At 41.9% G+C, this 9,785-nt stretch overlaps 1 protein-coding gene across 3 annotated transcripts in view; it reads right to left on the bottom strand.

The window, feature by feature from the left end:
* KDM2B (lysine demethylase 2B) overlaps positions 1-9,785 on the bottom strand; it is a 142,096-nt gene that overhangs the window by 1,406 nt on the left and 130,905 nt on the right. The gene's annotated exons all lie outside the window — the stretch shown is intronic.

Genomic DNA, 9,785 nt, shown 5'->3' with positions numbered 1-9,785 from the left:
TGCATGAATGTTCAAACCCACAATGCCTGGAGACAACTGTATTTGGCTAAAAGCTCTCTTCTTCAAATGGGGAGTGGCTTCTCACCTACCAACTCTAAAGATTAATCTATGCCTGAAAAGCATTCAGACGGTACCAAGTGAAAACCATTTATAATCTTACCATTTAGCCTCTATATTCTCCCATAAATAGGGCTTCCCATGGTTTTAAAAAAACATAGGATCACATGATAGGTTGGGAATAGCTGGCTTTTTCACTCATTATGTTGTTGTGTATGTTATTGCACACTTAATTGCTTGCTCCCTTCAGATAAATTTCCTGGAGAGAAATGCCCCAAGAGTAAGGAGCGCCAAGGTCAGCTTAGAATTTATTAAAGAGCAAAAAAAAGAACCCCTAAGTCCACACTATACTGTGTATTATTTAATATCACACCTGCACCAACACATCTCCCCAAGAAAAATGCTTTTTTTGAATTTAGTACAAGTTCATGTACCCCTTGTTAGGAACCTCTGGCTTAAATGCTGCTCTGTCACCTAGCTACCAGCATTTCTGAGCCATCAAGGGTTGTTTCTTTACTGAATGTTTTACCCGAAACCTATGGAGAAGACCAGTATGCTAGAAGGGACTGCAGCAGTTTTGTCCACAGAGAACAAAAGCAGAATTCACAGGCCTTGACTATCCCTCCCCTCACTTGCAGACAACTTTTTAAAAAATGTGGTAACATTTATATAAACATAAAATTTTTTAAGTGTACAATTAAGTGACATTAATTACACTCACAATATTGTGCTACCATCAACACCATCCATTACCAAGATTTTTTTGTCACCCTAAAAAGAAACCCTGACTCCATTAAGCAGTCACTTCCCATCGCCCCTTGCCTGTCCCTGGTAGATGCAATATAGACATGCTTTGACTGAATTTCTACCAGCCTGTACTTTGTTTTTTCATCCCCTCTTCTTTTAGAATTGAATCCACAGTCAACTGGCTTAAATGCCAAATAGCATCCAGCTGAGACACAGTCGCCACTCTGGGCAAGACTAATCATTTTTCCCTTCCCTTGATCGCATTAAGTTTGAGGCCTTTGTTTCTCATCACTAGTATCATCGCTTTCATTTTTCTTTGGGCTCCCAATTTCAGGGATTTGGGAACCAAGAACCAGTAAGAACTCTGGCTGGTCACAAGTTAGCCTTCAAAGTGGGGTGGGAGAGTCTGATCCAAAGTTGTCTGCTACGGATGACAACTCTGAAAACAGAGCCACGGAGGCAGCTGGGACTCCAGGTTACCTTTTACATCAAGCCATGCTGCATGTAACAGGCAGTCAAGAGATGCATTGTAGCTCCCTCAGCCATCAAAGATCCCCAAAGGCAGAGTTCTCTGGGGTGAGAGATTCCTGTTCTGGAGAGATGGTGCTGAAAGGTAGGAACTGGGGAACTAGGAAAGTATTTCAAGGGGGAAGAAAAGAACGGAGCAGGTGATAAGGTGGGGACTGATCAGAGGTGCTCGCGAAGAGGTGGCAGAGCTGAGTGTGAGTGAGGAATGAGATACATCCTAAAAATGGGATTAAACGACTAGGGAAGAGATGGAAGGAGCTGGGAAATGGGGGGAAGGGGAAAGGAAAGCTGGAAGGTTCTGAGGAGAAAGAAGTGACCCAAAGCAAGGGCTCCTGAAGGTCACAGGCTGGGCAGCCAGTGGAAGGATGCTGCAGCTGAGGCTGGGAGGCCATCTGGCCACAAGCATGCGCTCCTCGACCCAGGAGTCCCCCTGCTTGTTACAACCTTTTCTTGCCAAAAATTTCTAACCAGAATCTCATCAAAGTCTAAGGCTCTACTTGGACAGGAGATAGAGGGAATGGAATACAAGTTAAATGGCACCACGAAGCCAACACAGAGATCAATCCCAAATGTGGAACATTCTTTTAGAAAAACCCAAATGCCAAGGAGAAAAGATGACAGGAGTGTTCTACAAGAAAAGAGATTACATTTTAGATCTTTCCTTAGGCGTCAGAATGCTCATTCTTAGGAAAGGTCCCCATTCTTAGGAAACATGTTTAGAGGTGTTTTGGGGTGGAGTGTCGTGATGTCTGTAACTTTCAAATAACTAAAGAAAAACATGGCACATTGTCAACAACTGTCATGTAGTGGAGGATGCATGTGTTCCCTTGAAATTCTTCCAGTTTTTCTATACGTTTAAACTGTGCAAAATGGCAATTTGATGTGATGAACAAAATGGGTTAATTAAAGGATGTTTGTCACAGCCAGCAAATAACCTAATGAAAGGAGAAGCATTACAAATTAAGGCAATGTAATTTATAAAGATGAACCCCTACCACACAACAAAAAAGCTCCAGAGAGATCAAATAACAGTTTCTAAAAATGATATTGCAAATAAGAAAATATGAGACATTCAAAAGCTGTAAGTGGAAAAGCCTTTTTAAAGGAAGATAAAACAGCCACATGCCACAAATGAAAAAAAAAATTTTGATCATCTCAAGGTTAAAATTTTTTGCATGTTCAGATCAATCAATCTAGGATCAAGATGGAGTGAGAAATTTCAGAGCTCCAAGCTTTGAACGCCAGCAAGAACTGGCAGAAACCTCTTTCTCAACACTCCACAAAACAGTTAAAGAACTGCAGGAACAGCACAAGCACTGAATCAAGAAAAGGCCTCTTAAAAGCAGTTGGATCTCAAGGCGCCCTGGCTGACGCCTTCATCCCTCACTGGAATGAATCCCTGCCCCCAGTTCCAGAGAGAGCAGAGTAACCCTTGAGCACATTCAGGAAACATGCATGTCTGCCCCAATCTGTCTGGCTGGTGGACCGAGAGACTCATCCCAGAATGTGGCCTGCACGTAGAAGGCAGCTCACCTACAGAACACTATGGGAGCGCAGTCAGGTGGCAGCTTGGGACCAGGGATTGCTGGGTAAATGACATGGTGCAGGGCCCAGGCCATCAGGAAACTGTTTCCTAGGGAAGAGGGCACTTTCTTACTCATGTAAAGGGGGGATTCCTAAAACACACACATGCCCAAGACAGGACACATGCACGCAAAAGATCAGTGAGGCTCCTACACCTTGGCCTGGAGCTATTCTCTAAACTCCTTGTATGGATGAGTCCTGAAGAAAAGCACTAACTAGCACAGGTTAATCTGTAAAGACTGGGAGAGGTGTTGCTTTTTTCTTTATTTTTTTGTTAGCTCTGCCATGACACTGTAACACTAGCTTAAAAGGAATAGATGCTTCAGAATCTATATTCCAGTGATAACATTAAAATACCAAAATGTCCATGTTTCAACCAAAGATTACAAAACATACAAAGAGAGGAAGCAGTGGCCAGGGCAAAGGAAAAGATTAAAGCATTAGAAGCTGTTAAGCAGGAGGATTAGACTGGGGTATTCCAGACAAAGACTTTTATAAAATTAAAAATCCCCCTAAAGGGGTGAAACAGCAGACTGGAGGTAGGAGAAGAAAGAATCAGTGAACTTGAAGAGAAGACTCATGAAATCTTCTAGTGTGAGGAGCAGAAAAAGGAAAGAGCCTGAGAAACTTGTGGAGTACTATCAAGCATACCAATATATGCACTGTGGAAGTCCCAAGAGGAGAGGAAGAGAAAAAGGGCAGAGAGAATATTCAAATAATTCATGTCTGAAAAATCCCCAAATTTAAGGAAATACATGAAATACTTACATCCAAGATGCTCAACAAACTCCAAATACAATAAACAGGCCCACACTATACCATGGTATAATCAAACTGTTGAATGCCAAATTAGAGAAAGCCATGAGAGAGATGGCTACATGTCACATACAGTGGAGCCTCAATAAGATTAAGTGCTGATTTCTCATCAAACTATGGAGGCAAGATAGCAATAGGATTTAAAGAGCCAGTCAGTAATTCACATCTAGCAAAACTATTTCAAAAAGTCTGTCACCCTTAGATCCACCCCTTCAGTAAATTCTAAGGGGAGCTGTGTAGTTGGTAGGACAAGACACGACATGACCGACTAAAGCCATGTAAAGAAATAAAGATTTCCAGTGAAGATAATGACATGGATAAATATAAATTTCAGTAGTACTGTATTTTTGATTTGTAGCTCCATTTTTATTCCTATGAAACATAAAAAGCAAATGTATAAAATGTAATGATAAATCAATGGTTCTGAACTCCTCTCGTATAATAAATATGTCATTTGAGACAAGATCTATGTAAAGGACAAAGGGATACAGGAACATAGTTTATTTCTGCTATTGAAGTTAAAGTGGTATCAAAGCAAATGAGATTTTTACAGATTTAGGATGTTAATTGAAGGGTTTCTTGTTTGGGGTAAAGGGTAAGAGAAAGCAATGGATGGTGGTGAGGGTGCTGCAATACAGCGAATGAGATTAATCCCAATGAATGGTATGCTTCAGAGGGGTTGGGATGGGAAGATTTATATTTCCCCAATTAACAAAAAAAGAAAGAAACTAAAATAAACACAGAATGACAATTAAATGCAATAGATGATACTGGATGGGCTCTGACAATGGAGGAGAAAAGACTTAACTGGATATAACTGGGACTTAAGAAAAAATTGGAATATAGAATTTAAGTTTTATATCAACGTTAAATTTCTTGGTAAGTGCACTTAAGGTGATTACATAAGTGAATATTCTTGTTCATAGGAAATGTACATGGAAGTAGTGTGTTCTAGGAGTATGATGTATGTGAACTCCTTAAATGGTGAGCAAATAGGTGACAGGATGATATGGGCAAAGGTGGCAAATGGTAAAACTGGTAGATCTGGGTGTCTTGGGGGGTGAGGGTAAACTGGAGCTGAGATTATTTCAAAGTTAAGTAATTGGAGGGGAGCAATTAAAAGAAAAACGACAAGCTGGAAAATACAATAACAAGAAAATGAAAAGGGGATAGCTTCCTTAATTTATAAAGTGTTCTCTTAGACCACTATGAAAAAGACTTATCTAAAAACAATTGATTGTACACTTTTGACAGAATAGCCAGAAACAGCAGCTATGTAGAGTGGGACATAGAGGGATTGAGGGGAGAATTTTCTTGTTTGTCTATTTTTTTAAATTATTACTGAAATAATGAAAATGCTCTAGTAATGACTGAAGTGATGAATGTACAACTATGTGATTATAGCAAATACCACTGATTGTACACTTTGGATGAACTGTATGCTTTTTTACTAATAAAATTGATTTAAAAAAAAAAAGACATTATCAACCTAAAGTAGGGAGCAGAAGAAACTTCAAAACAAATGACGCTCTCATAAGATGGGGAAAGAATGCCGCCAGTGAAGCCTGACTATGTTGCTGGGGGGAAGAAAAGGACCTGCCACCAGTTCAGACAAACATGGCAGACTGAACACACTCCTTCATCTCCACTTCCTCTGACACGGCACACAAATAAGAATAAAGTTTTTTTAAAAAAATTTAAAATAAAAGCCACAGAAAGGGAAGCAGATTTGGCTCAATGGATAGAGCGTCCACCTACCACATGGGAGGTCCAGGGTTCAAAACCAGGGCCTCCTACCCATGTGATGAGCTGGCCCACACCCAGTGCTGATGCACTCAAGGAGTGCCCTGCCACACAGGGGTGTCCCCCATGTAGGGGAGCCCCACGTGCAAGGAGTGCGCCCCGTAAGGAAAGCTGCCCAGTGTGAGAAAAGAAAGTGCACCCTGCCCAGGAGTGGCACCCCACACATGGCTAGATGACACAACAAAAAGAAACACAGATTCCCAGTGCCGATGACACAAGAATATAAGTGGACACAGAAGAACACACAGCAAAAGGACAGAGAGAGCAGACAACGGGGTGGAGGTGGGGAGAGAGCCCCAGAAAGAGAATGGATGAGATTACAATGGTAATAAAATTTTGGAAGCTGGAGAGAGGTAACTGACAATAATAGACTCGAGAATGTTTAATCAACTGAGAGGAAGCAGAGAAACAGAAACCTACAAAATACCTCAATGGTTCAGGTATTGGGAACAGGAATGCTGGAAAATGGGAGGAAGTTGGGGTCAGAAACAGAACGACTGGTTGGAGATCTGTTTAAGGATCAGTACGGCCCAGACGTCCCTCTCTCCCCCCCATGTAGAAGTCTGGAGCTTTAGTCTCTCCTATGGGTAAAAGACCAAGTATCTGGAAGTGGCCACAATGTACTGTGAAGTGAGGGACACATACTTAACAACAGGGTGAAAGGAAAATTTACCTCCTGACTGCTGAGACCCGTCCCTCACCTCAGCCTCATTCTCCTAACCAAACCCAGAACACTGGCAGCTAGACCTAAGCCCTCCAATTAGGGGTCTGGGGTCAGAGCCTGCTTAGGGACTTTTGATGAGGTTAAGAGGGAAGAACTAAAGATCTGATGGGTTTCTCCAAAGAAACAATCTAGGGAGAGCGGCTGTGGCTCAAGTGGTTGAATGCCTGCCTACCACATGGGAGGTCCTGGGATTGGTTCCTGATGCCTCCTGAAAAAACAAAAACAATCAACAAGCACAACAAATGATAAAACCAACTGGGGAAAAAGAAAAAAAAACAAAAAACAAAAAAAACACACCCAACTCAGGGGGGCCAATGTGGCTCAGTGGTTGATTGTCAGCTACCCACATACAAGGTCCTGGGTTCAATCCCCAGCCCCAGCCACCTCAAAAGCAAATAATCTAGGCAGACTCCCTGCACCTGCAGGCCAGAGCAGACAAGCTACAACCTGATCATCCTTCTCACGCCCCACTTAGATTATGGAGAGCCAGGGATCAGCAGAAAGCCTCTTAGGAGGCCACTGACCACATCTGAAGAAAACAGACTGTGCAAGGAGAAGAAAACAAAACCAACATTTAATACCCTTAGATAAAGTATCTGTATCCATCTCTTCAACAAATGGTGCTGGGAAAACTGGAAATTCATATGCAAAAGAGTGAAGATAGACCCCTAACTCACCACATAGAAAAATCAACTCAAAATGGAACAAAGACCTAAATATAAAAACCAGAACTATAAATGCCTATAAAAAAGCAGAGAAGCATCTTCAGAACCTGTTATGCAACAATGTCTTTTTTTTTTCACTTTATATCCTAAGCATAAGCAACAAAAGAAAGCAGATAAATGGGACCTCAACAAAATGAAAAACTTTTATGCAAAGAACTTTATGATGAATGTGAAAAGAAAACCTACAGAATGGGAATATTAAGAGTCACATGTCCAATAAGGGTTTAGTATCCAGAAAATATAAAGGAATCCTACATCTCAACAACAAAAACAACCCAATTAAAAAATAGGCAAAGGACTTAGACATTTCTTCAAAGATGATAAACAAATAGCCAAAAAGCACTTATTTCATACCCACTAAAATAGCTACTATTTTAAAATATCAGAAAATTACAAGTATTAGAGAGGATGTGAAGGAACAGGAACAGTCATTCATTGTTGATAGGATTATAAAATGGTACAGCCACTGTGGAAGACATTTTGGCAGTTCCTCAGAAAGTAAAGGATTGGAAATGGATGTGGCTCAAGTGATTGGGCTCCTGCCTACCACATGGAAGGTCCCTGGTTTAATTCCTGGTGCTTTCTGAAGACCGCGACCTAGTGTAACAAGATGATGCCAACAAGAGACACAAGAAGAAAAAGCATAATGAGAGACACAACACTGTACATCAGTTTCAGTAAATATAGTATGAATATAGAAAAAGATTATTGCTGTGGAAGGGAAAAGGGTTTTATGTTGGATATGTGGGAGTACTCTATATTGTATATATGAATTACTGTGATCTAAAACTTTTGTGAAGATAAGCTTAATAATTAGGAAAAAAAAAGAAAAAGGATGTAGACACTGAGGAAAAGATGGAAGTAGGTGCCTTGCCAATTTGCATACAGGGCAACACTTATTGCAGTGATGGAAGGCAAAACATCAAAAAAACAGCTTTTGCATTTTTTAATTCTTTGATACCCCAATTTATTTTTATCTTAATTTTTCTAAATTTATATGTATTCTATATCTAACCTTTAAACTTATCACTATTATTCCATTTTTATTGGGCTTCACTTTTGAAGAAGTTTTGGATCAAAGAGAGGTTCAACAATGGCAGCGGAGGAATACTGGTGTGGGATGTTATTGACAGGGGACACATGGTTGGCAGGGAGTTCCCCAGGGCATATATCCAGGGTACATAAAAATGTTTGGATATTTTCATAGTGGTTACAATTAAAAACAACAACTGAGGGAGTGCTGAGTTCTAGCCAGGGGAGCTCTATCACAGTCCCTAAAGGAACAGCACCAATCCCCTAAGTGCAACGGCAAAGACCAAAAAATAAGGAAGGTCCAACAATGAGCCCTTGTTACTAATGACTATGCTTGTGAGCCTGTGCACCTGAAATAAGAACAAGGTCTAGAGCTGCAGGGTGCCTAAGAGTTACCTCCTGAGAGCCTCCGTGTTGCTCAAATGTGGCCAGTCTTGAAGCCAAACTCAGCATGTAAATGTGTTGCCTTCCCCTCAGCGTGGGACATGACTCCCGGGGATGAGCCTCCCTGGCGCCAAGGGATTACTACCAAGTACCAGCTGATGATGTAACTAGAAAATGACCTTGAACAAAAGGGTCAACTCGGACCAGCAGAATATCTCAGTCTACATATAATACCAGGAGTTAAATGCTTTGTGACCTGAATAAAAGGGGGAAATGGAAAGGACAAATGAGTTTATATGGCTATGAGTCTCCAAAAAGAGCCGGGAGGTTATCAGAGGGGTTGCCCTTATGCACACTTGAGCAGAGTCCCAGAGACAGATAAAGTGGATACAACGACAGGTATTGGTTCTACTGAGGGCTACAGAGACCCACAGGTTCTACAGTCATGGCAGATGGAGTTCAGTGCCATGTTAGTTGGCCCTACTTTGGAGTTTGTGTTTCTGTGTGATGGAGCTGGACTCAGATGTGATCTCTGTCCACAAGTCTCTCCTGTTACTTTTACCGGAACTGTAGTTGGTGCTGGGGTTTAATGTATACCCAGGGGACCTGAATCTCTGAAATGACCATGTGATAGCCAGGCCCTGAGCCTCAAAAGACTTGCAACTCCTACACTCTGGTTTATTGGACTTACCCAACTCAGCTAACATGGAGGAGAAGAAGGTCCACCACCACACCAGGGAGCCAAGAGTGCTTACAACTGAAAGCAGGAGAATTGCATCCAGAATCTATGTGGAATCTAAGCCCCCTCTTGATATAGATGTGGCGTGGACACAACCATTCTAAGGTCCACGGGATGGAGGAATAGAGTATGGATTAGAGTGGACTTACTGATATTCTATTCATGAACTATTGTGATTGGTATGAAAGAAAATGTGGCATTGGTGTGGAGAAAGTGGCCATGGTGGCTGCTGGGGGTAGGGAGTGGGAGGAAGAGCTGTGATGTGGGGGGCGTTTTCGGGACTTGGGAGTTGTCCTGGGTGGTGCTGTAGGGACAGCTCTGGACGTTGTATGTCCTCCCATGACCCACTGGGTGGACTGTGGGAGAGTGTGGGCTATGGTGTGGACCACTGACCATGAGGTGCAGCGGTACTCAGAAATGTATTCACCAAATGCAATGAATGTCTCATGATGATGGAGGAGGTTGTCGTTGTAGGGGGAGGAGTGAGGCGAGGGGGCTGGGGGGTATATGGGGACCTCATATTTTTTTAATGTAACATTAAAAAAATAAAGACACACACACAAAAGACACAACAAAGCAGGGAGCAGAGGTTCCCGGTGCCTCCTAAAGAGGACGAGCAAGACAGGGAGCTGATGCAATGGGCAGG

The sequence above is a fragment of the Dasypus novemcinctus genome, chromosome 19, assembly GCF_030445035.2.
Source record: "Dasypus novemcinctus isolate mDasNov1 chromosome 19, mDasNov1.1.hap2, whole genome shotgun sequence".
NCBI lineage: Eukaryota > Metazoa > Chordata > Mammalia > Cingulata > Dasypodidae > Dasypus > Dasypus novemcinctus.
Note: the sequence above shows the minus strand (reverse complement) of the source record. Positions and strands in the feature narration are given on the sequence as shown.